At 42.3% G+C, this 27213-nt stretch overlaps 1 protein-coding gene across 1 annotated transcript in view; it reads left to right on the forward strand.

The window, feature by feature from the left end:
* The window catches only part of ATXN7 (ataxin 7), a 120042-nt gene that overhangs the window by 25603 nt on the left and 67226 nt on the right, over positions 1 to 27213 (forward strand).

Genomic DNA, 27213 nt, shown 5'->3' on the forward strand with positions numbered 1-27213 from the left:
GTAGTTTTGGTAGTCTTTGTACTATTGAATTTATTATTACTATTATTTTATTACTTTATTACTATTGAATTTAAAGGGTAGCTCAACAGCTACACCAAACTAAAGGCTGGAATCAGTGAAGCACTAGGAGCTACATTGCTGGTAATCACTGATGCGGCCGTCTTTAGCACTGAGCTTTAGCCTGCAAATAGTCTGAGCTCTGAGGATAGAACAAGCTTGTCTTGGGGGAGGTGAGCTGGGGAAGGTGGTGAACGATTGAAAAGGAGTCTGAACATGGCCGAAAAAGGAAGTCTCCTTAACTAATGAGGTGGCATTAATATCTTCACAACGCATTTAATTTCATAGCATTTATAGTTCGCTTTTCCTAAGAAAGACTTATTGTTTGAACATTTACCAGTTTGAACATTAAAAAATGATGAAATGTGTATAAACCAGAATTAAGACAGTGTCACAGTCTTCAAAAAGGCCCTTCTAAAGGTTCTGTTTTACAAAGGCTACCAAAGGTAAGGAGTGTAAGAGTTTTCCTAACATCCTCTGTAAAGTTGTTCCTCCAAGGAGGAGCCACAATAGAGAAGTTAACAACAACAGCAGCAAAAAAACCCCTTGAGCACCTGCTGTGACACAGGTATACAGAGCTGGAATAGTCCATATTGGGAGAAGTGGTTGTATAGGTGCCAGGCCATGAGGACATTAAAGCTGATCACCAGCACCTTGAGTGTAACCTGGAATGTAATTGGCAACCAAGGAAGTAAATGCAAAATGGGTGTTATAAAATAAAATCCATGATATTCCTCGTGATGAGATGCAGTGCTTTGCTGAGGTTGAAGTTTCTAAATAGAGTACAAGGGTGACCCCACGTACAGCACATTACAGTAGTCTAGTCTTGAGGTTAATGTGGTGTGATTCGTGTCATAAGATTGCTGGGCCAGGCCAGTCTCTATGCCAAGGTAAAGATGGAGGTAGGCTCTTTTTTTTGCATCTGAACTTACATGTTCATCCAGCAACAGGGCTGGATCAAGTAAAACCTCAAGACTCCTGAGTCAGCAAAAATCAATGGTACCCTGTCAGATGTAGAGAGTGTGGTATTGTCTAGAATCGTGTCTGTGTTGCGTTCATTCATTTTCACTGGTTCATGTTTATCATGGTTAAGATGCTAATCGAGCGCTTACTTAGGAAGGTTATAGCAGCATCAGGTGTCTTAGGAAAGGAAACAGAGCTGGTTATCATCGGCATGGTGTGATAACACCTAGTGCCAAAACCACAGGTAAGGTCTCCCAAGGGCCTTACTTACAAATGAAAAAAATGTGAGCGATAAAAGTTTCCCCCTCTGGAGATTCAAAGTTGTACTGGCTAGTTACTGGAAGCCTAATAATTCTGCTTGAATTGCTAGATCAAGCATGGCTGCTCCACGTAGGTTCACAAGACACTGTGGTTTGCAATCCTGATTTGCAGGACAAGGGCAAACCATTGTTTGTCAATTACTCTGTCATGGAGAGCCACAGTTTGTCAAAGCCAGGAAGTAACTAATTTTGCAGCACGCAAGCGAAGGAGGAAGGTCTGGTGTGAGTGAGCCTGAGGCTCCTTCTAGACTTGTTTGTGCAGCGCCAAAGCATAGTTTGGCATGATGTCCGAACCGTGCCCGATGACGCTCACAGCCTGCCTGGCGCTTTCAGTTTTGATGCTGTAGCTGTACAAGCAGCACCTGGAAAATATCTATAAATATGCTAACCTGAAAAGAGCCAAAATCAATAAACAGAGCCTCGTTCAGGATAAACAAAACATGCGGAGATAGAGCGAGCGGGTTTTCGAGTACCTAGTTAGGTGAGATTAATGCCAACTCAGGTTGTTTTCTAGATGAGCTGCTACCTGAAAAATGCTGCTTCGCTGCTCGTATGGGCTGCTGATTGTGGAAGTCATTGGATTTTGCTTCTCTCTGAGCTGCACCCTGGGAAGGAAGCTGTCTTGTACACCCATGTGGAAAGGCGGAGGGGATGGGGTGAAGTGCACTAATGGAAATGATACTCAAGCCGTTAATTTCTGCCATGAATTATTTGGGCCTTGTGGCAGGACTGCCCATTTGAGTTAACATCTACACAATACTCCAGTATCTGCTAGTGGTGGTTAGAATGCATTCAGGTGCTCCCATAGAACTGTATAAATGCAAATACCCCAAGATCAGGATTGGGCTGATGCAAATTCTCCTCTTCAGAAGCTGTCGGGATTTTTAGGGTAAACAAACAAAAACTTGTATTCCACATGTAATTAACTCCTAGTAACGGCTGCAAGGTTAGAGGGCTTGAAAACGTTAGTCATATTCAGAGCAGGTAGCTTTATCCGTCATGATTTGATAGCAGCCCCCTCTAAAATATCAAGAGTTGATAGGTCAAGACAAAATTCTCCCCATCGTACTTGTCAGCTTTAGTGGAATATCTGGCAGGCCACTTTTGATGGCAGTGCTTTTTTCTTAGGTCTTAAGAGTCCTGTTCTGTAGGCCTTACAATTGAAACATCCCAGCATTGTTAAAAGTGAGTTATTAAAGAAAGCATTGGGCATCCAAACACCCTTTTTTCGCCACGGATGCAGGTTTTCCTGCTCTTGTTGAGGCTGAGCAACCTTCCAGGTAGCACATGAGGGTTTTTTTAGCTAAAGTTCTAATATCGCCCCACACTATAGCAAGTATTTCAGTGACTTATCTGCTCAGCCCAAGGAATTCCTGAAAGGTGAAGAGAGCCTTTTTATTTAAAACAACCCACCCACCCCCTCTTTTTAAGGCGCTAGTGATCTGAGGCAGGTTCAGCATTTAAAAACAAAGATTTGTTGAAGACAAATATGGAATTAGGGTATATTTCAACAGATTGAAATCAGTCAGGAGTAAACTATATACAATCTTTAGTTTCTGTTACAGGCTTGGAGATTTTAATAATCTTTTTGGTCTTTCAGTTTCTTAGATGTTATAAGAGAGGTTCTTTTCCTACAGTGGTACAGATTTGTTTTGAATTCTGAGGTGTTTCATAATGTTTCTGGGTTCTTGCAGGCTGATGCCCTTTCTTTCAGTACACACAGCCTGTCCGCTATTAGATACCCACTTTACAGAAATCTGCCTCATTGAGGCAACTTAAACAGATCGCTAATGCCTCAGACAGGAAATCCTCCTTTGAGAATAATTCCCTTCCGTACTGGCTTAGGAATGTTTCTATCTCCCAGAAGATATATTCCCCTCACCTTTTCGTGGTCACTGTGGAAAGCCTTTATCTGCTATTCCATCTCAACCTTGACCAAAATAAACTTCCAGTTCCTCTGTCTGATTAGCCTGTGCACTTCCACACACGCCAGCTGGGTGACCTTGGGCTAGTCACAGCTTCTCGGAGCTCTCTCAGCCCCACCTACCTCACAGGGTGTTTGTTGTGAGGGGGGAAGGGCAAGGAGATTGTAAGCCCCTTTGAGTCTCCTGCAGGAGAGAAAGAGGGGATATAAATCCAAACTCCTCTTCTTCTGTATCTCTGCTCACAGCATACACTGATACACAATGTATTTCAGATCAGATTCACTCTCTGACTGAAATTCCCCCAGGGTAGATCTTCCTCACACAGTCAAGGGACTTTAATATTCACTCGCAGAAATCCAAATCAAATCTCCCTCATCTCCTTTCATCTCAGAGAGAGAGCTCCTTCCTCTCTTGTTAGTTGGTTGCTCCACCAATCGGAGTGCAGGTCAGCTTACCCAATCACAGTGCTGTCCTGCTCCTGTGAAGATTTTGTTTTTGTTTTTGGGCTGCACTTTGTTCCTAGCTGCACTTTTAAGTCCTATTTACCTGCTCAGCCCATCACAGCGCATTAAAAACTATCCATGAAATAGAGGCGGGCCATTAAAAAAACACTGGTAAGATAAAATTCCTAATTAAAAGCCTGGGTGAATAGATGCATTTTGGCCTGGCACCTGACAGAAAGTAAAGTAGGTTCCAGGCAAATCTCAAGGGCATTCCAGAGGCAAAGTGCCGCTGCAGAAAATGTGTTCTCTGTAGTCACCACCCATTTCACCGCTGTTGAGATAATATGGATGGAGGTTCTCTTTATTGAGAGCAGCTGGACCTTCCTTATTTATTTATTTGTTTACAGCCTGCCTTCCTCACTAAGACTCAAGGCGGCTTACGTGGCATCAAATAATGCAGTTAAATAGCATTTGGAGAGCTAATAAATTATACAGTCGGACTGACATTACAAAATTAGACACGGTGCAAAAAAAAAGGATCAGATGTGCTAATGTAATTTGTCCACTCTTGTTCCATCGCTCCATCTTTGGGAGTGTGATTTTCCATCTTAGATTAATTTTCTTGGGCCTTGTTGATTCAAGGGTCATTAAACCTATTTTGGCAATATTATCTGTAGCCTTGAGACCTTCTGAATGGAGCTAGTGTTGCATTGCTTAAGGCAGTCATTTCTAGGCTGTGTATTAATGCATTCATGTCGGCTTTTGGATGATTCAGAGTTCTACACACCTTTACAACAGCCCTCTAATGCAGGATTATATCAGCTCCCTATTGCAATAGGGGTGGACTAAGGCTGAAAGAACAGGTTTGCTTAAAGCTGTCTGGTGAGGTCATGGCACAGGAGGGATCGAAACTCCCTGGCTGGTTGCTCACTGTGTCTGTTACCCACTGTGCTATACCAGTTCTGGGCATTTAATGGAATGCATCATGGCAGTATAGCAAACACACTGATTTCCTTGAACTTGAAAGAGCACCAGAGCAAAAGAGCAGACATACGCGCTAATTTTAATTCTATGCAGGTTAACAGAGGTGCTAGATAAACTATATATATACATGGAGTATTATTTGAGTCTAAGTTTGAAGCAAATGTAAAATACTTTTAGAAATGAAAGTGAGAAGGACAGCTGTTTTGTGCCGAACTGAAATGTCTTGCATCTGTACAAACTTAGGGAAAAAAACCAAAAATACAAAAGCACTGTCCAAAAATGAATTTTAGTAGATATATTTTTTAATTGTTATTTTTAACCAAAATTTGAACAAAGAGCCTTTTGCCTGCGAGGATATCGTTTGTAGCTCAGCCTGCCAAGCGTTTGTGCAGAATATTTCATAAATATTCTGCATAAAATTTTATAAATATTTTATAAATACTTGGAACAAAGCTAATGTGTTGAATACGTCTGTTCACTTTTTTCCTTTTGCTTCCATCTTTTCCCTTGTACCAAACACATCCATGCAAATTTCCACTGAAATTAACGAGTATTCCACAATGACTGCTTCATGAATTTGTATTTTAATTGTTGCTCGTCGTGAGAGGCATCAGTAAAAGCAAGGAATGCTGCAAAAATAACTGCTGGCCCTTATGTTGTATTTTTGTAGATAGAAAAGCACACTTGTAGCTAACGTACATAAGACCATGCAAGAGTTTGTCTTAGTTCCATAGGACTTTTTAAGGAACGAGACAGTTATTTGCTTCCTAGTGTGCCTGTCAGAATTTGTTTATCTGGTTTAGGCTGTCTCTTCGTGAACACCTGGTTCTTTAGACAGTTTGCAAGATTAAGAATAAAAGTAACAGGAACAAGTATCTTGAAATGTGAAAACCCAGGGCAAACAAAAGGCATTTTGAACTGTAGCACATAGATAAAGGAACACAAATTCAGAGAGCTGTCTCCACCTCCTTTGACTTTCTGTTGTTTGCAGTGTATAAATCCATTGGCATTACAGATGTATTCCTCATGCATCTGATGAAATGAACTCTGCCTCACCAAAACTTTCACTAGAATCAGCTGTATTAGTCTCTGAAGTGCTGTTGGACTTTGTTTATTAGAGAGTAAGACGTAATCCTGCATACCTATATGAATTTCCCGAACAGAATAATAACTTGATAGTTGGGCTTGAAATGGTCAATCAGCTCCCTTTCACTGCAGTTTTTTTTAGTACTTCCTGGCAAAGGTTTAAGCAGCAGCCTGAACTTGCTTTGGCACAATTTTGAACATTAAAACAGTTTCCCGGTGTTCCCTCTTCTATCCTAAATGTTGTATAAAGTTCAATAATAATGGTGGATGCATCAAGTTTGTAGCGTGTACATGCTGAAGTGAACCACTGACATAAAATGGTTCTCTCCTTCCTGCTTTCCAGTAATATAAGGATCTTTTTGGAACCAGATTCCCATTGCAAGTATTTTTATTGGTTCAAAAAAATCCAGCATTGGGCATAATTTCAAAACTGTTGTCCCAGTGTGGTTCCTTTTTTGTATGTGTGTTTTCCCATGGATATACTCAAGCTGCATTAAACCACTGAGTACTGTTGAAGCTTTTTGCCTCTGTTCCTCTGAAGTGAATGGTCACAAACACCTAGTCTTGTGCTTGTATTCCATCAATTAAAATAGGATATACAAGTTATCATTTCTGGAGTGTCTCTTTTCCTTCAGTGCGATTGTGGCCATTCTGGAACTTGCGTAAGTATAGTGGAACCTCGGTTTTCATTGCCTTTGGTTTTCATCTATTTTTTTCAGTGAAAAATTTGTCTCAGGCTGATTCCGCATGGGCCAAAAACAGTGGTGTGAAAACGATGTGAAAACAGTATAAACCCTTTTACACCGTTTTAAACCCTTTTACACCATTTTCACACTGTTTTCACACCGCTGTTTTTGGCCCATGCGGAATGAGCCTACGTTTTCATCGATTTGCCTCAGTTTTCATTGATTTGCAGTAAGGTGCAGGGGTTTCTGGAGAAAAATCACCCGGACAAAGCTGTTTCAGGCCATCTGCAACCTGTTTAATAACAATTTCTTGCCCCATTTCAGACAAATCTTAAAGAGGTGTCAGAAACAGACCTCTTTGGACAGCTTTCTGGTGCGACATTGATCCACTGGCTCTGAAGCTGATCCTAGTGTTATTGTTTGTTACTATTTTCAGCATTAAACACTATGTTTATTCACCAAAAATGTGTTTTTGGTATGTTTTTTTGGAGCGCCTAGAACGGATTAATTGGATTTACATTGATTCCTATGGAAAAGTTTGCCTCGGTTTTCATCGGTTTTGGTTTTCGCTATTCTTTTCGGACGGATTACCAACGAAAACCGAGGTTCCACTGTACTTGGTCACGTGGAAAAACAACAGTGTCTTGGGATAAGAGGGGAGCGATGGTCGGTTTTGTAAAATGGCTGGTGTGGTGTAGCGTCTAACAGTGCCTTCTGTAGTCTCTGGTTCAAGTCTTTGCTCTCTGCCGTACCACTCTAGATTACCTTAGGCAAACCTGTGATCCCACGGAGCATTTTCTCAAACAGAAGGAGCGGGAGGCATTTTTGCTGAGTATCCCAACCTGCTCTAGTCTTTCAACCCCCTCCCCATATATATATTTTATTTAGTTTTCTGGAGTTCCCTTTTCTCAAGCAACAGCCTTTGGGGTCATGTTTTGGTCTGCAGTGAATGTGTATCGTGTCCTTTCCAATCATACCCTGGTGCCCATATTGATGTAAAGGATCGCTTTCAGAACTGTAGTGGTTGAAAATTGCACCTGTAATCGTGTATGCAATTTCACGGGATGCGGGGAGCTATTTGTGCGAGAGGGCCTGTTAGCAGGAGCTGCGTGTTGATCAGAGTTTTCAGAGGCCACTTATGCAGAATCCCAGTCTGCATGGTCGGGTTGTCGTCTTCAGTAAAATGTTGTTCAGACGATCAGTTTAATTTTCAGGGGAAAGAAGACTGGTTTGGTCAGTCTGTCTGAGATCTGACAAACCGCTTATTTGTTAATCATTTGGTTTGGAGTATGGCTTTTTAAGTAAGTTCTTGGATTTCAGGGTGGTTTTTCGTAGCCTGGTTTCTGTAGTCTTACCGGAGACTATGAAGCAAAGCTTTGCCTGCAGTCTTTCCAATGTCCCACTCTCAACAGTAGCCTCCTGGCTGGATAAATAGTTGCCTTGTTTACAGAATGGCAGCAGAGTGACTTGCCACAGTTCTGGTGTTTGGTGGTTTCAATTACAATCAATTTTATAGGATTTTTTGTCACGATGCTAGAAGTTTAACTTTCTAAGCAGTGGCCTATAATGCAATATAAAACAACGCAGTAGAAACAGACAGGAGTAAGGGAGAATGCTTCTGAATGCAAAGCAGGCATATCTTTTTTTTCTCTGCATCTGGATCTTCTTTCAGCGGTTGGGTAGGATCATCAGGCTAAGAGCCCTTCAGTTCATGCCTCTGGGCAGGGCCAAACTTTAAATATCAATAGCAGAGGAGAAACAAACTCAGCAGGTCTTACTACCCACCTAGTACGGTCCTTCCCATTTCCTTAACCCAAATATATAATTTGTTCATTTATTTACTTAAACAATTATTAAACTCAAGGCAGTTTACAAGGCAATTAAAACAACAATGGTTTTTTAAAAAACACATACATAGAAGGCCAAAATTTAAAAATGTCAATTAGGTCAGCCAGCATATAAATACTAAATTATTCACATGCAGTCCTAAATACAACTGTCTTCAGTTGCCTCTCGAGATTGAAAGTAAGGGGGCCAGGAACAGCTCCCTGGGGAAGTCGTTCCATAATTGAGGAGCTGCCACCAAAAGGCTCCCTCACGTGTTGCCACCATCTGAGTTTCTTTCATCGATGGAACAGTCAGGATGCCCTCTCCCTGTGATCTAATTTCCAAGAAAAACATATGGGAGAAGATGGTCCTTCAGATACCACGGTCCAAAGCCGTGTAGGTCTTTAAAGGACAAAACCAAACTCTTGAACTGGATCTCGAGATATTGTCTCAAATACTCAGTTCGGCACATCGTCCACTGCACCACGCTGCCTCGCTATTATTTTGCAGTTTGTCTCGTGGCCACTAAATACTTTCGTTGCACCATCAATGCTTATGAAATAGTGAGAGAACTACCTTGGGGACTAACTTGGCAACTGTAAAATAGTGTTGCAATTATATTTTTTTGCATGAAATTGAGCACCAGTTTTTCCGGATGGGAATTCAGGACATCATTGTCCTGTTGCTTATTTAAAGCCTTTGTACTTCACCCTTCTGATGGTGTCTGGATGGCTGTCGGCAGGAATTTAAAACAGTCCAATATCTGCAGCTCAAAAATGTTAAACAAACTTATTACACACTAAACAAAAACAAAGAAAAATGTATCCCAGCAGAACTTCCACTTTTCAGTCGCAGTACAGTTTTGTCACTCAACCGATATAGTAACAACACCTCTGCTTTTTTAAAGAATTTCTTAGTCCAGAAATAGTCAGCAAAAAGTACTCCAGAATAGCCAGGTTTTACAGTCTTTCCAGGAAGCCAAAAAGGAAGGGATCTGGGGTATTGCCTCAGGTATGCTATTATGTAATAGAGGTGCAGCCACTGAGGGAAGCTGAAGCCAGCCAGTCTCCCTGTGAGGAAGAGATGGTGAATAGATGGTTGGACTGATCCGTGGTTGTCACAGGTTCTTACCCAGAGAGGCCATTGTGTGTGGATTCCAGGTCATGAAGTATTTAAAAGGTTATAATTTTGAGTTGAAGCTGGAGGCAAATCAGAAGCTAATGCAGAGCAAGGTTGCAAACCAGGGTTTCCCATATTTAGTTGTCTGACACTCTACTGACTGTACTACACAAGCTTCCAATGTGTATTCCAGGGTAGCCCCATGTAGGACATGGTACAGTAATACAGTCTAGAGCAGCGGTTCTCAACCTGTGGGTCGTGACCCCTTTGGGGGTCAGACAACCTTTTCACAGGGGTTGCCTAAGACCATCGGAAAACACCTATTTCCGATGGTTTTAGGAACCGAGACACAAATAATTGTATGGTTGGGGGTCACCACAACATGAGGAACTGTATTAAAGGGTTGCAGCATTAGGAAGGTTGAGAACCACTGATCTAGAGGCTATGATATATGCATCACCATTACCAGATTAGGGAGGTCTAAGTGAGGACAGTTCTTTAACCAAGTTCATTTGATCCAAATGAACTCGGTTAAAGAACTGTCCTCACTTAGACCTCGGTTAAAGAACTGTCCTCACTTGATCCAAATGAACTCTCTTCCAGCCTTTACTCCTTTTTTCAAAGAGCAAGTGTGGTTCTGATTTCATTTCAGAGGATAGCCATGTTGGTCTTTGGTAAAACAGCTACATTTGAGTGGTTCTAATTAGGAGTGTGCTCCATTAGGGGGTTGTTGTTATTTTTTGGGTTTAATAGTCCTGGAAAGCGTCAAACCCCCCCCCCCCCCCCCGGTGAATCCTAATGCCCACTTTTCCAGATTGTTCGATAAATCTTGTGACCTGATTAACTAAATCTTTATTTACTAACCGTATATCCCTTCCTTCTATAAAATTAAATATTAAAACAGCTAAGTATGAAGTAACAAATGTAACAGCAGTATTAACAGCAAAACTACACAAAGCCGCAGAAATCAAAAACTAAAAAGCCCACCTCAACCTTAACACTATTACATTATCCCACTTCATACAAGAGATCTAGCTACAGTAGAACCCACGGGGAAGAAACCTGGCGTAAAAACAACCCTCTGAGATTTATCTCCATTATAAGTTCATCTGGAAGAAAATGGTCTTTGCTGATTTCCGGAAGGCAGGATGTTCCATACTTTGAAAACTCCTATGAATAATGTCATTTCCTGCATATTGATCATCTCACCTCTTGTACTTGAGGTACATACAATTAAGAGTGAACCTACCATTTCCAGGAATGATCATAACTACTAAACCAATCTCTGATTTCTCAAGCATCCGTTCAGGATCCAGGAGAACCCCCTGTTTAGCAAGAGGAGTACTATCCCATCCAGAAGAGCTGGGAACTGTACTCTTTAGTTTTACTCCCAGCCAACAGTGTTTCGATCCTTTTTCCCCCCACTAAACCTGTCTGCATGCCCCCAACAAGCCTTTCACTGTCTCCAACACCAATTCAGAATCTACACCCCCTCTCTGGATTCATCTAAGGCCAAACTGGGGGAGGGGGATTCACTTTTCCCCTGGCAGTTTTCCTGAAATTACTTGGCAGGGGTGTTGTTGGCTATTTTGGGGAGTGGGTGCACATACAGGGTTCACTGCATTTGAAACCCCCACCAGCAGGCAAAATGGCACCTTCTAGTTCTGTGGTACGCTGGGGAAATGGCTACGCTTCTGATCCAATTTGGGCCTCTGCAGCTCTCACCTGAAGGAGAATTGTGTTATGGAAACCCCAATTTATTAAAAAATGTTTTTTAAAAAGGTATTGTTTGACCCCCAGTTATGAGATCTTCCTAGATTAGCCACTGAGTTACAATGCAGTTAAAATTATCAGCTTATTTTAGGTTCAGATCAACTAGGTCACTCTCAAAAGGCTTCTTCCTCACCTTGTTAATTGAAGGGATCCTATTCTGTATCCACTGTTAGGTTGAAGAAAGAATGTAGTAAAAAAAACAGTTGAGAGATCATATTGTACTGGGTTGATGGCAGAGGTATTGATTGGATTATTGACTTCAGACAATTTTACCAATCCTGGTTTTTTCCTGAGTGGAGAGAGTTCATTTCCTCTCAATTAAATGATTTTGATGTTGCCTTCACGCTGTATGAACAGCTGTAGTGAGTCTGTAGTGAATAATACAGCAGATGATTATCTCTCTCTCTTGTGTGTTTCTTTAAAAAAAACTTTTCTTTGGCTTCCAAAGAGATACCATATGTTAAAACTCTCAGGGCATACTTATAGTTGACTTGCTTGGAGTCACACTTTGATTGTAATAACTCAGATGCCTGCTTAGAAAGAAGTTGCGTAGGAATATCACTTTTAGGCTACTGTCTCGCTGTGTAAGGATATCACTTTTAGACTACTGGATAAGCGTGCTTTCCTCTTTAGTTAGAAAGTTGGCAGGGTATTTGGGTGCTGCTCTTAACGCTGGACAAAAGTATTGCAAGACATTGCGTTCTTTCATGGGAGTAGAGGAAATCCCAGGAGAGAGTGCTAAAAATAACAGCAGCAAGTGAGGAATGAAAAGCAGGAGCCAAACGCTCACATATGTTTTCAAAATGTATGTACTGTTTAAGTGTCAGTAACTTATCCCTGTTCGCCCACACTTCCCCTAAGGTTGCACCTGAGGTTAGCACAGTATCTTCTAGGCATAGGCACGAAGAATATACGTGGCGATGCTTTGCGAATTTACTGTGTTTCTCTTCTGATAGAGCTGCAAGTGTTCTGGCGGAAAGGGAGAGCTCATGGGGATCTCCAGCTGTATTTTCTTGAACAGGTTTGACTGCCTGAACTAGGAAATTACATAGAGCATCCTAATAAATTATGACTTTATTGTTAACAGCACTGAGAAGTTGTGCCTTTCTTCCTTTAATTTTTCCAGATAATCTTTTAATCTGCATATATGCTACGTGGGCAGGGGTAGTAACGGTGTTCTGAAAGCTCTTTAGTACATGTGGAACAGTGCTCACAGAAGCAATTTTTTGGCTTCTGCTCTCCCCCAGCAGCCAACAGTGCTTCCGGGAGGTGATGAAAATCAGGAACAGTGGAAATCAGGAACAGTGGCAAAGGAACTTCCCACTCCTGTTCTTTATTCCATCAGAAGTGCATTCTGCTCTAAGGGAAGCATGTTGTTGTTGTTGTTGTTGTTGTTGTAGATTTCACAGCTGCCAGATCTTTAGCTGGTTGTTGGCCTTCATTACAATTCGAGCCTCACCCAGAGGCCTAGGAAGTTGTAATGTAGTAATAATAATAATAATAATAATAATAATAATAATAATAATAATAATAATAATAACAACTACTACTACTACTACTACTATTAATTATTATACTGCCCACCCTTGAAGGGCTCTGGGCGGTGTACAACAACAACAAAAAGACAATGCATAATCCAATCCTATGACAACATTAAAACCCTTAAAAACACAGCACAGCAGCAGCATCATAAAACCCATACTAATTATTATCGATGGCGTCCAAACCTAAAGCTAAAACTGGGAGGGGAAATGGCGTATCATGGTACAAGCATCAGGCAGGGGCAGGCAATCCACGGCTGGCCTCCCCAAAAGCCCGATGGAATAACACAATTTTACAGGCCCTGCGGAACTCACCAAGGTCCGCAGGGCCCTAACTGCAGCTGGAAGAGTGTTCTACCAGGCAGGGGCCGGGGCCGTAAAAGCCCTGTCCCGGGTAGAGGCCAGCCGTATCATTGATGAGCAGGGGACGGTTAGAAGTTGCATAAGAATATCAGCATAGAGCTGAGGCCATTGATACCGGAAGGGCCATATAAAGAGCCAGTCTAATTTGTGTTAACATTCACAGTTGTTGCTTTTTTGTTTGTTTTGAGAAATTAGTTCTTGATTTTGAGACTTTCGGAATTGACACCCTTAGAACTCATGTTGACTCTATCTGAGAAAGCTGGTGTCTGAGCAATTATTTATCAAGTTATTGGCGTGAATTCAGTGATGTGGAAATGTACACAAATTTAGCAGAGTTCCACTTGTGCTAGATCTTAAACAATACCAAGCGTTTTCCTCCCATTATATTATAGTGCCTTGACATTGGTTGCATTAGATCTTGCACAAGTGAAAACGCATGTGGGGATACAGTAAGATTTGGCTGAGTAAAAGTGGGTATCGTGGTCTTTTTCTTGTGTTTCCGTCTGAGGAAGAAATCTAGCACAAGTGGAAATTTTGTGTTGTACCCACCCCAATGTTTGTCATGTGTTACTGCTTAGAGAACATGTAAAAGTTCTGTGGTTTTGTGAAATGCAAAAGAAATAAATTTGTCTGGAGGAAATAATTCCCATCTGATACAGAATAAGTCTATTAGCTGTGGCTTGGAATTCGAGGTATCCGGGTTATACTAATTATACACATCCCGAATATTGGAACTAGTCATAGGTCTCCACTCAGTGATAACCCTAACCCATAAAATAGAAATACTTTGAGGAGATCTGTTTGGTGGCTTGGGTTGGACTGGAAGGCATGATATAAATGTTGTAAATAGATAATAAATTCCAACAAACGTCTAGTGGAAACATAAGAGATCAAACAAGATTAAATAAGTTGTAGCGACAGTCATTTAATATAAAAAGCCTTTTCCATTTGGGGCTTAGGATCTTGTATATAATCATGACTGTTTCCGTCTGCAGCAGGTACAATAGTTGTGTCTCATAAAAGGCTGTCCTGCAGTCCAAAGATTTGGCCTTACCTTCATTTAGCATGCCTTCCGTTTTGTCACTGATAGAAACAACGCATGCAATCTTTTACATAAATTTAGTTGTCACAAATGAAGAGCAAAACAAGCCCTTAAAAAGGAATGAAGGGTGTTTTGAATTAACATGGTATCCAACCCAGTATTTGACAGATGTTTACAACACCCATGACCCAAAGCAATTGGGAAGCCTGAAGTGGTCTATTGGTGTGCTGTCTGTAATAATACCGTACCTCCAGTGTTAGCATCTGGTTAACGTTTGGAAGTATTTCATCTCTTTTATCCATTAATGAAGCCAGAGCCCTGTCTACAATGCACTGTACAATAGGACTTCTTCTTAAATGAACTCTTGACAGAAGGGACCATACTTTTCATTGAAGTTAATGGGGAAGTCCTTGTGGGCAGGGCAGTTTCTGTTGTAGCAGAGCAGTCACGGGGTCCAGGTGACAATCTCCAGGTCTGCCTTGATCCTTCATAGGGATGGAGGCAATGACCAAAAATTGCTACATTTACGCCCAGGTCATAAATTGCACATCTGTGCTGCTCTACGGACAAATTGCAAGCAAAAAGTCATATAACACATTTTACCAACCAAAACATCTCAAAATGATATGCAAGCTTTCGAACCCTCTAGAATTTTTTACCAAGCTGTGTATACATGCACATAAAATAAAGATATGACTTAGCTTAGTTAAAAGTATATTATTATTTTTTCTGGTATATTTTTCTATCCATGAAAATATTTAAATGGCACGATTCTTGCATTGACTGAACTTGCTGAAGGTGTAAATCAGACTGACTTCACATTGATGCATCAAATCATAAGGGTCAGCTCAAGAGCCGCTTAGTTTGACGTTAAAGCAGTGGTGGTGAACCTATGGCACGGGTACCAGAGGTGGCACTCAGAGCCCTCTCTGTGGGCACGCACAAACAGAGTCCCCACACACACATCTAGGCTGGCCTGGGCCGCTGGGCTCGATTATTAGCATTAAACCTAAGACCTAGTTTTGGGGAAGCAGTGTAGGTAACCCTGTTAAGCACTGTTAAACCCCACTGATTTTCATGTGAAGAACTAAAGCGCGATCCTTTACCTGGGAGTAAGCTCAGATGTTGGCAATGGGGCTTGCTTCTGAGTAAACCTTCCTAGGGTCGTGATTCACCCATTGGAAGAGTTGCACAGTTGCTTCAAAGCAAAGTCACTGACTACCACCAAGCTTACTCCTGAATAACGCAATCCTTGGAGCCAACCGTTTTTTCTAAACTAAAATCTCAGTATTCAGGTTAAATTGCCATGTTGGCACTTTGTGATAAATAAGTGGGTTTTGGGTTGCAGTTTGGGCACTCGATCTCGAAAAGGTTCGCCATCACTGCGTTAAAGTGTCAATTCAAAGTGTCCTTTGGAATTGGCTGCCCCACTTCAGGAAGAGTTGTCTGTGAATTGTCAAACTGAAGAATATCCGAGATCGTTCGGCTTACATGCATCAGATCAAAGATTTATGTGCATCTTAAAATATATTAATTATACTTACCAATCAGAAACGTTTATTTTAAAAAATCTTGCAGAGTGAGGAGAGGGAGACTTTTGGTGTAGCACCTCTGAAGAACAGAAAACATCACGGCTTTCCAAACACAACAAGCATTAAATCAGCATACGCACCAGCCAAATAAAATGATTCTGAAAGACATCTCTCAAGAGAAAAAAAATCTGTGACTTCTTTTTTTTTGCTGCCATTATTAATAGTTTGCTGTTTTTTCCTCCTTTTGAGCAGCACAGAAGAGCACTGAAAGAAAGTTTTCTCTCACTTCCATGCCAGTAAGGCATATCAATCAAAACTAGACATTCTTAGTTCCACTAGTATGAATTGTCATGGTCGTTTGCGGGAACGTGAGACACACGCGCACAGTATGGAAAACTGGGTTTTCTGTAGCTTTCTGGTTGCTCCAATTGTAAATTCAGCACTTTAGCAGTACTGTTTCTCAGGTTTTCCTGGGTGCACGGAAGTGAACTTTTCACTTCCTTTCGACAGTGGTGCCAAACTCTAGCAGGGATTTTTAAAAGCCCCATCGTGGCCTAAACATGGGGTACATTAATTGATCACTTGGAAGCTGCTGTTGAAGACCTTTGAAGCAATTCTTTGATGTGGCATCTTCTGTTCTGCTTCTAGTTGCACTGGGCGAGGGGATCTCAGGCTGCCATAACTCAGTGATTCTTCATCCCTTTCAGTGCACACATCCCATAAGAGACCTTACAATTAGTTGAATGATGGCTTCTTCTTTTCTTTTTTGGATTGCAAACCCATTAGAGAGGTGAGAGGAAGCGGATGTTCCCAGTCCCCTGTATAAGTAATTGATGCAGAAGAGTTAATATTTCAGTAAGGTTCTTGGAGATTGTGATATTGATGGAATTATTTGAATACCGCAGGAAGCTTTTTAATCGCACCATTTGAGAATGATGGCTACCTTCGCTTTGCGTTAACCGTATGGGAGGGAGTTTAATAAGAGTTAATGCTGCGTGTCATGAGACATGGTTTCTGGGACTTCTGAAGAACGTTTCCTGAAATGTGCAGCTTCACGGAAACAGGGCTTGGTAAAGCAACTTCTAAATGTGACGTGCCTGGAACTTTTCCTTGTGGGATAAAGTTTGAGAGGACCAGCCAAACAAGTTTGAATCCAGTGATCATGGTTAGAAAGAAACTGTAGGTTTCACTACCCTTTAGATAGACATGAGCTGCCGATGCCAATTTAAATAATGTAGCTCGAGCTGTCTGTGGGCAAACTTGTAGAGCCAGTCGAACATGTTGTAAACAATCCAATCCAAAACTGTTCGTGTACAACATGTTTGGGCTACCCTACCTCAGGCAGACAAATTTTTCTGTTGTAAAAGATGTTGTCGTTGCAAATTGTTCCAGGGGAATGAGGATTTTGTCGAAGAAAGTCAGGATGTATTCTAATGACAATGGGAAATGCCGGTTAAGCAAGAAAGTAAAAAAAAAAAAAGAAAGCATAGATTGTACGAATCTTTTGTGATCCAGTATAAGACAGGAAATCACGCAGAGTAGATGTAAATGGACTGTTTCAGGTACTTTCCAAAGGGAATCTTTTTTAAAAATCCCATCACGGAGGAAGAAATCCATATTCCATACAGAGAATTCTGGGTAGTGATGAGTAGTGGCTCTTTGCTTAGAAGGAGGAAGAAAGCCATCCACTAATTTTACCCAGCATCCCAGGAAGTACATCTTCTGGTATAGAACTCTCGGGTTCCGTAACCGGTGTGTTTTTCTTGCTTGGTCACAAAAGCACCAACAATAATGTGAGGCAGAGCATCAAGGTAACTGAAATCTTCTACAAAATCAGGCAAAGAGGCCAAGTTCCGGTAATGGCCAGCTCTTTCTGTCTAGAAGCAAGATCAAGCTTGGCAGGGGTTGCGTAGGATCCCCATTCAAATGACCTGGAGTTCTTCCACCTTAGCAATACTTTGTGAATCAAACCATTTCTTCCCATGTCCACCCTTCTGGGTGGCTGTATCAAAAAGGTGGCTTTCAAAATACCTGCTCCAGAAGGCTCCTTAAATTTGCCTGTAGTTGTACGTGTGCAGCTGACACAAACACTGGAAATGAAGTCGGCGTGTGCCTGGGGAATGAATCGACTGAAGTGCCTAGGGGTGAATACTGCTAAATACAGGTTGGAATGGTGTAGCATTGCCTGACTTTGAATTTACCGCTGTAAATTCAGTGCTCATCTTTGGATCGACATTTTGCAGACTGCCCCTGCATGCAGTTTTTTCAAACAGGAGGGACAGTTTCGGACAGCAGAGAATACTGCAGTATAACGAAGTCTCACCCAATGTGGAATGCTGTTAGAGACAGCGGATCCAGTTGGCACAGGCTTCCTTACTTGGTAGGATTTCATTTCATGACTTTTCTGCAGCTTTGCTATTCTATGTTTTTGACAGCCACGAAGGTGGGTTACTTTCCCCTGGACGGCATGCTCCCTTGTGCGCATGAGTGAGCGTGCGCTGTTCATTTGTCTGACTGCCAAGGAGCAGGGATAGTGCATTCTTTCTCTCTCCAGCTAGCCTCAGAGAACCTTTGACAGGGTGGGGACAGAACTTCCGTGCTGCCTGGAATTGCTTCTTTCCTGCTATACGATAGCCGCGTGAGGTGGCGTTCTGAAACACGATTCTTCAAAGATGAGCATCTTTTGAATACTCCTTAAATGCTTATCTGAGAGGGGAAAGAGCTATAATCACGGTCTGGTGTTTTTCACAGTGTTTGCTTAAACCGTTATGTTTCACAACAGATCCGCTTACCTGCTGTGTTTTTTGGCCTGTACCGTACAACAACATTCAAGTGTTGTTGTTTTTTAAAAAATTCTTTTGCACTGTCATTCTCTCGCATACGTACAATTTTCCCAGTTTCTCTTAGAATACTCAGTTGTGTTTGAAAGCAAGACTGGAAGAGGCCAAGAAAAAATGAATAAAACCCAATCAGTAAACAGCCAAACTTACTGCCTTATTATTCTTAGGTACAAAATTTCAAATACTTTAAGAGTGCTTGAAATGATCGGCGGACCCTGGTTTTTTTAACTAGTGTAGTCTTGCATGATTTGAACTCAGTGTATTTTAGGGAGCATCTTTACCAATCCACTCGGCCTTCCACGTGCTCAGTCTTGAGGCTGATGATCTCTTCCTCAGTTAGGTAGAAAAGTTCATGACTTAGTTTAGAGCCCGTTTACATTAACTTTACATGCAGAAGAAGATCTCTCACCTCCAGTTAATCACTCATCTTCAGTTAAAAGCTTAGGTCGTAGGTGAAGTGAAAGACCTCAACTTGAGACTCTGGAGAGATGGTTCCAGTCAGAGTAGGCAATACTGACCTTGATAGACCAGTAGTCTGATTCAGAGGAAGGCAGCTTCATGCGTGCATCCTAAGTATATAGGTCACAACAGAGCTAGTTATGCTTGGTTGGTTCACACATACACTGCAGTTCTTTTTTGATGGGGTCTGCAACCTGCGGCTCTCCAGATGTTCATGAACTACAATTCCCATCAGGCCCTGTCAGCATCAGCAGGGGCTGATGGGAGTTGTAGTTCATGAACATCTGGAGAGATTCAGGTTGCAGACCCCTCTAAACTCTCATCTCTCCATCTTTGGGAGTGTGGTTTCCCATCTGAATTGGGTATTACCTTGGGTATTATCTTGTGATATGCGTCACTTTGAGCGCTCAGGAAAGACGACTGATAAATATTATAGGTAACACATGTTGGGCTTTTACCAGCTCTAATGAAATGTGCTGCTCTCTGTATGACACACATACTAAAAAGCAGTTTTATACTGGGTAGTATCTGCAGCAGGATCGCTCCTTATATGTCTTCCTTGAAACAGTCTTCAGGGCAAAGGTTTTGAAAGTTTTATTGGAATAGTGGAAGCTTGTAAACAGAACTACTTCTCTAAGTCGGAAGGCATGAAATTTGGACTAGGCAGCAGATGTTTTCAAAATGCAGTGTTCTTGACAGTTCAGATTTTTTTCCCCATTAAGTCTCCATGTCACCTGTCGTCAAGAGCAGCTGCCATCTCTTCTTAAACTGGCATACTATTGATCTTGAGAGTCCGTTTAGAAAGTAACGGGTGACGTCCTTGCTAGCAATAAATAAATCACTCTAATCATGAGAGAGATGACGCAATATTACGGAAACGTGAAGGTGCGTTTTAAATGATTCCTTACTCTTCCCCCCACTCCCCACAGTAACAGAGTCCACAGTAATATTGCTGCAATCTGCCCAGAAAAGCCAATTGTAATTTCTGATTTCAGTGTCATGGAAATGTTGCCCATGCTATGTTACCCATGCTATGATTCACTATCACAGGCTTCAGTAAATTGAAAGGTACTGTTCTGCTGGCAAGACAGTGCTTCTATTGATGGAAGGGTGTGTGTGTGGGTGACTCTTGCCTGTTATCCCCTCCTACTGAAGGCCCCCCCCCCCCGTTGTTTCTGCTTGAATGATGAACAAAATGAACAATATTTGAGAGGGTTCAGTAGGCTGCAGCAGGGAAGTCCCACTCTTCCAACTTCACTCTTCTCAGTGCCCTATGGGTAAAAATTGGCTTTTAAAAAAGTTTTGTGTGTATGTGTGTCCTTCTTTTTTAAGACGACACTGCGTAAAAAGCTCACAGTATTCTTATCCAAAACTGTCCACAGTGGACTGTGAGTGTTTGTCTTTAAATAAGTGGTCTTACTACCCTGTTTCCCCGAATATAAGACATCCCCTGAAAATAAGACGTAGTAGAGGTTTTGCTGAAGTACGAAATATAAGGCATCCCCCGAAAGTAAGACGTAGCAAAGTTTTTGTTTGGAAGCATGCCCAACGAACAGAACACAGAAAAATAAGACATCCCCTGAAAATAAGACATAGCGCAACTTTGGGAGCAAAAATTAATATAATACACTGTCTTATTTTCGGGGAAACACGGTAGGTGTCCTGGCATGTATACAAGAGAGCCAAATCAGTTAATTTTACAGCTACCTCCCAGGTGTTTGATTGGATATAACTGTGGTGGGAGAGACGTGTGGGCTGCATAGCTAGGGGGTTTTTTAGATGATATTCTTCGGTTGTATAAAGGCTTTCTTTAGTTGCAATGTGGTAATTAATAGCAGTCAGTCTGCATAAACTCTTTTTCAGGAAATTCATTACAATTTTTAAAAAATCAATTTAACTAGGTGAATGGAAGTCATCCTGATTTAAACCAATCCATTCCGATTTTTATTGATGGCTATCCTGAAGCATTTTTTTTTTCATTTTTAACCTGCTGGCTTTCTACATTCATGGAATATATGTAGGTGCTCAAGTTTCTCATGTTTTTATCCTGCTCTTCCTCCATAGAGTTCTTCCTCCTTCCTCCATTTTGTCCTCGCAACAGCCCCAGTATCACAAGGTTTTGAGTGGGGGAAGGCGAGGGAGAGCCATTGTCAGGGTGACTGTCCTAAGTTCACTCAGGCTGATTCCGCATGGGCCAAAAACAGCGGTGAGAAAACAATATAAACCCTTTCACACCATTTTCACAGTGCTGTTTTTGGCCCAAGCAGAATCAGCCTCAGAGAAATTCGTTGGCATGGGGAGGCAGGTGCCCCTAGCCCTGGTAACATGCTGTTATGCACTGATTGGACCTTTATATTGTATGTTCTGTATGCCAATAAAGGCTTATTGAGATTGCACTGATTGACTTTGCAGAGGCAATCTTTCCCTTTGCCCCATTCCTCCGCCCTGCTCTGCAGAAGGTCAGGGAACCCTCTGTGCCATGTAGGGGAAGGGGCTGCATCGAGAAAAAACCAGCCAACTCTTGCAAGTGGCGCATTACTCATTCCTGAAAGCTTTTTAGGGGAACCAAGCAGGAGATATCCGCAACCTGTTCAAATAAAGTCTTGCAGCTAATGTGATTGAACGTATTGTTGTTGGCTACTTGTAAATGGCCTCGGGCAAAAGCGCGTTGTTGTTTTTTTAAAAAAGGTAATGCAGCATATTAAAAACCAGCTATTCTTTCTGATAACTATTTTAATCCTTTCAGATTTCTAAGAAGCTGGCTTGGCGACACCGAACATGGAATGCCAATAACTGTCCCATTCCGTTAGGTCATGCCAGAAGAATCTTGCCTTCTGTTTTTCTTTATTACCTTGTTAGATAAAATTGGCAGTTCTCTGACACTTGCGTACATTCTCACTCTCTTTCAGTGTTGGCAACCTTTCTGATGGTTGCAATATTTGGGCCCTTCTGGCAGGGAGGTCGTGATTGTTTCTGTGATTGTGTCATTGCCCCCTTCCCCAGCATGCAGTGATCACAGGGGCGAATGTTTTCCTCATTCAAGTAATTGCATTTGCTTACAGCAAGTCGCCAAGATTAAAAACTGATCCTGAACTGACAGCGGGCCTCCTGTCCTCGTCATGCCACTTTTTCTAATAGCCACGCTCTGTTTCCAGGTGCCGGTTTTAACTTTCCATGACGTGGGGCCCACTTACTTGGCGAACTGTCTTTTGTGTGTTTTGTAATCTGTTTTGTTTGAGCACCGCAAAGTAGATAGACAGCTAATAAATGTTTTTTAAAATATACTATTTCTACACTGATTCTACGTACTTCCTTAGGGCATTTTAGCACCTTTATAAAGTGCCTTCCTTTTGGGAGGTAAATTTGGGAGGCCACCTCTGCACGGCCCAGTGGGGTCAGGGTGCTCCATACGGCCCGGCCAGAAAGAATATGGAGACACTGGTGGGAGGTCAGAACACATTCCAACAAGGCATGGTTTAAAGCAGTGGTGGCGAACCTTTGGCACTCCAGATGTTATGGACTATAATTCCCATCAGCCCCTGCCAATTGGCCATGCTGGTAGCGGCTGATGGGAATTGTAGTCCGTAACATCTGGAGTGCCAAAGGTTCGCCACCACGGGTTTAAAGGAAGCAAAGAAGAAACTGCCAGGGGAAAGATGGAGGCAGAGAGTGAAGTTCTGAGACAAGAAGGGCTGATGAAGGCAAAGCTGCAGGGGAAGATGAAATCACGGGAAGGCACAAAGCAATGGTGATCGGTGCTGGAGCCAGTGACCACCTGCCAGCAGCAGCAAAGACATTGAGGGAGGGAGGACTGGCAGAAGAGCAGGCAGGGAGGGTAGACACGCAGACAAACCATGCCCAAATTGGTGCCAGTGCTTATGGATCGACTTCCAAGAAAATAAGGAGTAAAAAATCAAAATCAAAAACCTTTTACTAGCATAATAAACGGTACAGATTAATAGTGATCAAAATTTAATGACATAACACAGGCACCTTAGCCACTGTTTCAGAGATAGCACTGTTTCAGAGATAGACATAACGCAGGCACCTTAGCCACTGTTTCAGAGATAGCACAAGAATCGTTGTTTAGTAGATGTCAGGGAAATTATATCTATGTGATTGAGATGCATTCCTACCTCAATGTAACTGCTTAAAGTTACAAATCAGTGCTGCTAGAAAGATATATGTAACCAACCTGCTGTATGTTACCACTGCCATCTGGGACATTCTTTCCTTGATCTTTACTTTATGGCTTCACACGCTTTGTAGATAACTGGGCTTCCCCAACACCCGGGTCCCATGGGAAACAGAATTGCATCTGTTATCATGGGGGCAGGAAGCCAGGTGACTTTCTCTTACTATCTGCCGCCGATCTTGGAGTGCCTCAGTTCTTGGGACTGTTTTTCACAACTTCTTGGGAAAGCGGGGAGGGGGAGGGAATTTGCAGTGGGATAAAGGGTGTGGCAAAGGCCAGGTTTGTCAGAACTGGCTTTGCGAAGCTTTGATGCCTCATCAATAAACGCTACTGATCAACACTACAGAGTACGTTTATTGGCTTAAACAGTAGATAAGAAACTTTTTGTTGGTCTGCTAGACCTTCTTTATCAACAAGTAGAGGGGTCGACAAGTTGGACCTGCTTGTCTTATAAAATGGGCATTGCAGAAGCATATGAATTACAGATTCAGTCTGCTTCATTCCGCAATCACAGATTCTGCCCTGGTAGGGAATTTTTAGATGTCTTCCTGTTGTTACAGCTGAAGGAAGCACATTGCGCCTTGCCAAGGAGAGAACTCTTCGATGGCTGGGTAAGATTAATTGGCTCAGGTATTTGACCTCCCTCGCTATGTTAAAGGGAATTCCTAAACAAGGGGGAGAGCAGGACTTCTTTGCTACTCTTTTGAAATACTGGAATTCCTGAAAATCAGGAGTAAATCGAGTGTGTGTGAAGACCCTGTTCTGCCCCGCAAGTGAATCTGTTTTTGGTGCCCTGTGCTTGGCTAGGACAAAGTGGGGAAGACACAAGCCAGGTTCAGCAGTTCAGCAATAGGTTTATTACTTGAGAGAATCAAGACCCTAATTCCTCCCTTGGGTCTGTCTAAATCAGAGTACTTGCTTGTCTTGAGCAGATTTGAAGCTGTAGACTGTGTCTTCTCTTGGCTGCTTTCAAGGAAGTCCACGGTGTCTTGCTTCCTTTCAGTTCTTTCCGTCCTTGTCTGGTTCTAATAACTGTTAACCTTAGCTTGTGCTCTATGGACCACCATATACGTCACGAATATTCCAGTCTCCAGCTACCCTTGGCACCTTGCTCTGACTGACTGGCCAGGGGATTGCTGGGTAAAGAGGGAAACTGCCTATTGGGAAATGTCTTAAAGAGACAGGGGCTAACTGAAATTCCCTCCCTTAGAAGATTTAACAATGAACTAAAACCATGCTAACTATGGGGAAACTGAAGCTTAATGGGGAAATAACAAAAGCCTCTGTGGGGGCATGACAGACCCTGTATATTGTAAACATTTCAAGGTTTTCAAAGGCATGGGAAAGTGGCAGAGGGTTACCTATGCATCCCAGGATCACTTGTGCCTGAGAAGAGTGTGTTTTCCAGTGCGAGCCTTTCTGCTAATAGTCTGCATGGAAGACTTACAGTGGATAACGTTATTTTTTTCTTAACAGAAGTCTGTAGTTCGGTCAATGACATAAAAGAAGATGTATGAAGTTTAGATTGTGAGTTAATGTTTAAATATTTAAATGGTAACATTTTTCATAGTTGGATCGGCCACTTTGTTAAATGCAATTTATACCCTTGGTCCTCAGGCTTCATTTGGTTACAGAACGGAGCTTCATACTCAGAATCACTGCGCAGCTTTTGCTGGAGGGAAGGGGAGCAGGAGGAGGAGATTTTGAACTCTCCACCCCGTGGAGCGTAGGTGTCAAACTTGCGCTCTCCAGATGTTATGGACTACAGTTCCCACCATCCCCTGCCAGCATCATGCTGGCAGGGGATGATGGGAACTGTAGTCCATAACATCTGGAGGGCCACAAGTTTGACACCTATGCCGTGGAGGTTTTTTCCCAGGGCGTGTGGCTTGCCACCATTAGAAACTAGATTGGATGGACCGTAGGGCTAATCCAGTAGGACTCTTCTTTATGTGATAATATTTTTAGTGACTTTTATTACTTTGTTTTGTATTTTGGGTCTTCAAGGAAAGGCAGAGGCAAGATATACATTTTTAAGCAAATCTGGACAGTGAAACTGTTTTTTTAGGGTGAAAAACTTCTGCAGTTACAAAATTTTCTGAAGCAGGTTTGTATTCACGTATTAAATAAAAGCTGAAGGGATCAAGGCACGTTGTTATAATTTCAGTTATAAGCGCTTTGTAATACAGTAAAGAAACCAGTGAGGCTATTCCCAAGGTATCCCAGCATCATCCCTTCATATCTTTTTAAAGAGGATTTCCAAAATGGCCGCCCAGGCCCAGGATCTCGTTCTGTGCATGAATGCTTCAATGGTAACTCAAGCTAGAGCGCACGAGGGCAGGGTCTGCTTGTTTAGAGGCGCAGTGGAGTTTGATCTTCTGGCTGTGAACGTCTGCTCAGGTATTCAGTTCCACATTCTCTCCACATTGGCAGTTGAGATGCTGAGTGAGAAAATAGTACCCTTCTCGCTAAATAGATGCAGTCGGAGGTTGTGCCACCTTGACTTGCTGACTTGCTTACTCTTTGTCCGGACAATGGTAATTCTAGATACCGTTCCCTTAGTCTTCCTTCTAGAAAAAGTCGTGCTTGTTGTTTGTGAGAGCGATAACGATCAGCCCTGAGTTCATAGGCTGCTCTTGCTGGCTCAAGGATTCAGGTGACTCAGATGACTACTATATGGCTTCTAGAACAATTTTAATTACCAAGTGTTGCAAGAAGCCTAGAATGATGCAGAACCCGAGTGGCATATCTGATGCCAGGGCAGTTTGCCATGATCGTAGACAATGCAGTGCTGAGGAGGTTAAGTATGCAAACCTAAATGTTTGGTTCCTGGAGGGAGAAAGAGATTCAGGGTTCGGGTGCTTTCATGCCACAAACACTGATCCTGAGAATCGACACTGTGTTTTCTATGTAGAGGGGATGGAACTGTGTCACATGGGGACCCCCGTTGAGGAGGTGCTGCTTCTTGTGTTTTCAGGTTTGGTTCTGTTTTGCTGGAACAAGTTTTTTCCATGACAGCATTTAATTTATTTATATCCTGCTTCTCCCCCTGTTGGGACCCTATGTGGCTTTTAAGGCATCGTTCTCCCCTCCTCCATTCTCTCACACCACCAACCCTGTGAAGGAGGCCAGGCTGAGAGTTTGTGGCAGACCCAGGGTAACCCAGTGAGCGTCCATGGTAGAAGTGGGAATTTGAACACCAGGGTCACCCAGGGTGGTAGTCCACCACTATATCCACCACACCACATTGGCTCCCACTATATTCCAAAATGTCTGCCATGTAAAATAATATGAACAGTAGCGGTAGAACAGAAGAATTAAAAGACCTATTGTTCTCAATCCAAGAATTAAAGGTGGACATTTGTAATTTCAGGCTTGTCAGCTTCTCTCCTGTCTTTGAAATCAATTTCAGGTAGGACAGCGTTTGCCAGGCTATAAAAAGCCAACTGCACTCTGTATCATTAGAAGTTGTTTCAAAAATGTTTTAGAACAATTTCTTCAACACTAATGTAATCACAGCGTTCTATATTGGTGTGTGTGACAGGGAGAGTTTATAAAGTCTCTAAAATAATGGATCAAGAGGAAAGGGGAATCTTGATGCTGTCCTGTTTTGGGTTGTTTTTTTTCCCTTCAGTGTCTGGTCGCTCAGTCTCTTGATTCCTCAGCCATAATCTGAAAGGCCTGTACAGGCATTTTGTGAGAAGGCTAAACACAGTACAATGTGGGAGGTATAGAACATCCATTTATTGGTCACAGGAGTGCATAACCAAACTCCTTGTCCCATTCTCTCTTCCAGCTTATTGGATGGGTTGTAGATCAGTGGAGCCAGATGGCTGGGATGCAGTGCATTGTTAAATCAAAACACTGGAAGCGTCAGGGATAGATAGACGGATAATGCTGCTTGGCAGGACGTTAGGTTTTTAATACAGTACCTGCCACCTCACCTGATGTGTGTTTAGTTGGCGCTAAATTTAAATTCCCATGCAAGCATTCATAGGATTGCCTCCTTGGAACTATTCTTAATACTTCCCTGCCCCCCCCCCCCCCACGTAATTTAA

This window comes from Sphaerodactylus townsendi, linkage group LG03 (assembly GCF_021028975.2).
Source record: "Sphaerodactylus townsendi isolate TG3544 linkage group LG03, MPM_Stown_v2.3, whole genome shotgun sequence".
In the NCBI taxonomy this organism is placed as follows: Eukaryota; Metazoa; Chordata; class Lepidosauria; order Squamata; family Sphaerodactylidae; genus Sphaerodactylus; species Sphaerodactylus townsendi.